This window comes from Octopus sinensis, unplaced genomic scaffold (assembly GCF_006345805.1).
Source record: "Octopus sinensis unplaced genomic scaffold, ASM634580v1 Contig10875, whole genome shotgun sequence".
Taxonomy (NCBI): Eukaryota; Metazoa; Mollusca; class Cephalopoda; order Octopoda; family Octopodidae; genus Octopus; species Octopus sinensis.
In genome coordinates, this window is record NW_021832228.1 from 58,317 (window position 1) to 63,890 (window position 5,574).

A 5,574-nucleotide genomic window follows, 5' to 3' on the forward strand; every position below is an offset into this window, starting at 1 on the left:
TACTTCCTCCTTTTCTCCACTTCCACTATCTGCAAACGGTCAAGGCCCTCCTTCGTCTCTCCGTGCAACCGACGATAGAACAACCTGCGATTAAACCCTCCACTACACACTTTCTCGTTCCGGGTGTGATTAATGAGGCTGGACTCTCAACCACACCAAGTTATACCCTTGGTGTTCCTCCAAGACTAGGTTACCGCACACAGGGGTGTTAGTCGCCGACTTGCCCAAGACGGTTCGTTAGGGTTAGGGTAGTTGAGCTCCAGACTCACGGCCTTCATGAAACCTTCCAAGACTTTGCCCATCGAGTGGAGGATCTCTGAAGACCGAGCGAACAGCTTAATGTCGTCTATGAACATGAGATGGTTGGTGCTAAAACACCCTCCTTCAGGTTCGATCGACATTTGTTCGAATGGGCAGTGAGGACTCTACTCAGCGGTTCTAGGCAGAGGACAAACAGCAGCGGAGACATGCTGTCGCCCTGTAATATGCCCCTCTCTAGCTTCACCTCGCCTATATCGCATTTGTTGTAATCTAGATGCACGTTCCACCTTGTCCATCACTGTTGCAACAAATTTGATAACCACATTGGCAACTTAAGCCTTCGCAGACACTCACGAGGTAGGCATGATCAACGAGTCATATGCCTTCTTCACACCCACCCACATCGACACTAGTGAGTTTCCGTGGGCTCTCGCGAGGCATTTGTGTTGGGGAATCAATTTCGTTCACAACATGAGAGAGTAAATAATGATTATATCGAGACTTGAAGCACTTAATTATTCCGGTATCTAATGGTTGTGATCTTGTTGTTTAGTTTTTCGGAAAGAACAATAGCTCAATAAATTTACTGTAATTACTAATTTTATGGTTTAAAAGGTTTTAAAATATTAATAAATTTTAATAAAAATTACATTTCTGAAGTTCTCTGGTTGTTCTTAAAGTGACCCGTCCTCCGAAAATGTTTTATTCTTCTCAAAAGGTGACTCCTTCAAAATTGCTTCCTTTCCCCCAAAGAATGTATTATTCGCCCCACAGAGTGACTCCTCCAAATGTTTTTTATTCCCCCCAAAAAGTGAGTCCCCAAATAACCCCGACTGTGGAGACGGTGTCCCCCATAGCCCACACAAGAGTGACTGCCATCAGAGTAGAGCCCGCCAGAGGGGAAAGATATTTGGCCTACCAGGGACTGCTTAAAAGACTGAAAGACCGTGGACGGTTAGAGTTCAGTTGTGGTGGTCCCGGCTGTTCTTCTGAGTGTCATCGCATGGACAATGTGACTGCGGGTTTTTGCGATGAGTCGTGGGATGGTGTGAGGGAATATTTTGAGTTGGTGGATGCAGTGACTGATGGGACTGACAGCATGACAGAGACTTTCCATTTGGGGGAAGCACTGGTCCCTCCACACGAGGAAGGTTGGACTGTTATTAGAGTGTGTAGATGACTGTGGGGAGGAGAGACTGGTGGTCGTCAACTACTACGAAAACCGTATTCCTGGGATAAAGAGAGACTGTGGAGTGTTTGTGCGATTGGCCGACATTAACAGTGTCCTCGTCAATTCAAAGGACACACGTTTCCTCCGGAATAAGTGCAGAAAACTGGACATCCCAGTTAGTAGGTTGGTATAGTGGTAGTTGGAGTACTGCACTGAGTGTGAAGTGAATATGCTCGTCAACTTTGCTAATTCCTCGCATCCCAGAAGTCGTCTTGTGATTGACCTGGCTGGCACTGAGCGCCTTCTCGACTCGATCTTTTATGAACAGAACCCCAGTCGTGTGTCCAGACGGTAGAGTTTATACAATTTGTGAATATTCTTTATGTTTGTACAGTCTTATTTCCACTTATTTAAAATGACTAATAAAATATCTCACCTTCCTGTTGGGAAAATCCGAGACACTGGAGGATTGAATGTCGACAGTGGAGGCACACTTTTCTAATTACCAGAATCTAAACAGATTCGACTTTTTTAGCGAAGTTATCAAATGTCATTAATTTCCAGCTGAATTATGAAATCACTAAAATATCTCGTCATTTCTGCAGCAAGCAAAAGCAGATAAACCGACGTCACTTGATAAAAATAATCAGCAAAGAAAAGGGGATATCCTCCAGTTCTACTCAGTTCATACGCACGTGGCCAGGGGGGACGCTCCCGAATCTTCCGGAGACTACGATCAAAAAGACGTGAACAACCTCATCAAATTCTATGCGAAAAATGCACACAAGGACCACAGGAAATCCAATTCACTCCCCTCTTACAGAATCCTAAAGAAACGGGCGGAACTCTCCTCCTCTCAGTAAAGGAGGTGGAAGATACCTTGCACTCCACAAAATCATCGTGTTCTCACGGCCCGGATAAAATCCCGGTCATTCTATTAAAAAACATTGGTGTCGAAGGAGTCTCGTTTCTAACATCTATCTTCAACTATTCAATCAACAACAATGTGATTCCGTCATTATGGAAATAGGCACTAATAATGCCGATACTGAAGCCTGGAAGACCAAGAGGGGACCCGGCATCTTTCAGGCCGATTTCTCAGTTATGTTCGATGTCAAAAATTCTGGAAAGACTGGTTCTTGGCAAAATAAAAAAATTCTTTCCCGAAAGACCTTTTCAAAATGGGTTTAAAAAGGCTAAGTGATGAAAAGTCAAAGCTGCTGGGCTCCGCCCACTCCCGCATTTAAAGTTATATTGTAATCATAAACAATATCGGCCAAAATATCCAGAGAGACACTTGTTGAAAATATCCACCGTTTTATGCATTAGTTGAAGCTTAAAAAAATCAACGGGCAAACCTCTCTACTTGAAATTGTACCCGGGCGCTCGTGCCCTACTACGCACATTCATAGACTTCATCAATTAAAGAATTATTTCTGCTTGGAGGATGATTGGTGGTCATATGTAATGAAGGATAATTGGTGGTTGTTGTGTTATGTTGGGATTGTCGTCTAATGTGTTTTCTTCTTGATTTTCTGTGATTTTTTTGATTTTTTAAAGAACTTTGCTAAGCTTCACAATACGCATAGTTCCACTTATTTTTTTTGTTTTTAAGCATTATAATCTTTCACTAAAATAGATAACTAATTGTTAATATTGATGTATAAAATGACTATTTATATATTTCGCTGTATATCGCTGTCGTTTTTCCACACCATTAAAAGTTGGCGATGAGCAAAATCATATTGTTGCAAATCTTCCAAATGAAAGATATCAGATATATTTGATAGATCTAAGGAGGTAAAAATTTTAAAATTTATCTTTATCAAATTTTAAAATTTATTTTCATGGTTACTCACAATTATCGACGTTTATTCTATGTATGCCTACACAAGGAATTTGCGGAATAAGAGTGGAAAAGAAGTTGCGGAACAACTTAAAGATTTATTTTTTGAAAACGGACCGTGCAAATATCTTCAATCGGATAATGGGACAGAGTTTAGAAATTTTTACGTACGGGAGATTCTTCAAAAATTCCAAATTCGGGACCAACCCAACACTATCGTTGAAGAAATTTGAAAGCATTTATAGCGAAGAAGGAACAATACAAAAATATTCGCACACAATGTTGTAGAGGTCGAAATGCAAGATGGAAGACAATAAAAACACCATGAAGAGAATTAAGAAGACGACTTAATTGAGATTTTAACATGATTTAAAATTTTAACATGATTTAAAATTGAAATAAATTAAGTTTTCCATTCAATTCCATTTAAAACCAAATACCAGCTTCTCTATTTGTCAATTTATAAATTTTTTATTGACAAAATCACCTAAAAATTTTTTTTTTTATTTTTTTTTTTTTTTTTATTTTTTTTTATTTTTTTAAACAAGAAAGAAATTAAAGATAGCCCTAACCCTAACCCTGAGAAATTAAAGTTGAATTTTATGGTCAATTTATTTCCAAGTCCACAAATGTAATTCGTCCGGCTCGGTAGCTTATTCAGCTCGTGACATATTACTAGTCATTCGTGCATTTTTAGACGCATCCTATATAATCTATATGTATAATTTAAAATCATAATCCTCAGTTCTTATATTTTTAAGGCATCTGCATGATTTGTACATTCTAATAACCAAAGGTCTTAACTTTTCACCTTTAATACAACAACATAAAAGGATTGTTGGTTTTGTTTACAAATTTTTCTACCGAAGAAATTTTCATCTTAAATGATTTATTCGGTTCTTTTTAATGAAAAGGCAGGTTTTGTCACAATTAAAAATGTCTTCCATGTTGAACTTATCATAAAGTCATCATACTCTTCGTAAAATTTGACCATTCGCCTCACGGGTTGGAAGGGTGACAAGACTTGACCCAAGCTGGAAACTTGCTTCTTTCGGAATAGAACCCACGACATTCATATTCCAACATCCATAGCATAATCTTCTCACTTGATCACTTACCAATGAAAAATCTTCAGTATGTAAAACCCTTCCGGAAACAAATGACGTGAGGTGAGCGACGGTTGGAGGCTAACAAACGGGTACTGGGCAAACCAGATATTCTCCACCTCTCTTTGAATCCGGAAAGCTGTATTGAAGATTTGGAGGCTAATGTTGATCAGCACGGACAGAAAATCCAAAATGATTCTACAAACATTTGCCATGCTGTAGAAATTTGGAAGGTACTTGAACAGACTTATATAGACTATGAATTTACGGCTATTTAAAAAAATGTGGAAACTCGAACTGATAAAGCATTAAAACCTTTTTGCTTACTTCCAAATCTAATGGACCCAGCCTGTAGTGGGAATTGATATCGCTTTTTAATATTGAGTCGTAAAAAATCCCTGTACATAAAGGGATAATTAGCAGACAACAAATTAAATTCATTTAGAAGAGTCCTTGTCCAAGACAAATATGTTGGAAAGTGCCTGCAATGCTGGCACAGCTGCGGATAGAGCAGAAGACATCAAGAAGAGGAAATATGATGGGCTCACCGATCGTTTCGTTTTCCGGCCGGTTGCTGTCGAAACCCTGGGATCGATTGGGAAGGAGTCGTTGCGCTTCCTCATGTGTATTGGACGTCTTAAGACCCTGAGAACGCACAATCCTCTGGAGACGAGATGGCTCCTCCAGAACGTGTCCCAAGCAATAGTGAGGGGAAACTGGATCGCCATCAGTTCTTCTGCTTTACATACATTAGTCTAACCATAATGAAAAACTGAAAATTAAATTAATTATTTTAGAAGAGTATAAAAAAGAAACCTCAAAAGAGGCACAAAAATATAAGAACCAGATAATCCCTATACACGGAAATCTTTAGTAAAAGGCAAAGATTTATACGCTTTGCATAGGAATCAGATTACCTTTAGGAAAGAAAAATTTTATTTTAAATAATTAGTTAGAGAGGCTGTTAGTGAGGTAACATAAGGAGACCTTCGGCATTCCTGCCTTTTCGGTCCAGCACACACGCTCGCCTCTCTACACAACCACAGGTTAGGACTTACCGTCTTACCTGCCACCCAGTCATTATCTTCTCTAGGACCTCAGGGAGGCCTTTGAGGGACAATTCCTGGGCGTTGGAGAGCTCATCACGCCATCCTAAGCCATAGGCTAGCCGGATGGCTCGTCTTCTTACT

General features: G+C 39.6%; 1 pseudogene; it reads right to left on the minus strand.

Annotated features, from left to right (window-relative positions):
- Positions 1 to 5,196: 5,196 nt before the first annotated feature.
- Positions 5,197 to 5,301, minus strand: LOC115228669 (annotated as a pseudogene).
- Between the last annotated feature and the right edge of the window lie 273 nt (positions 5,302 to 5,574).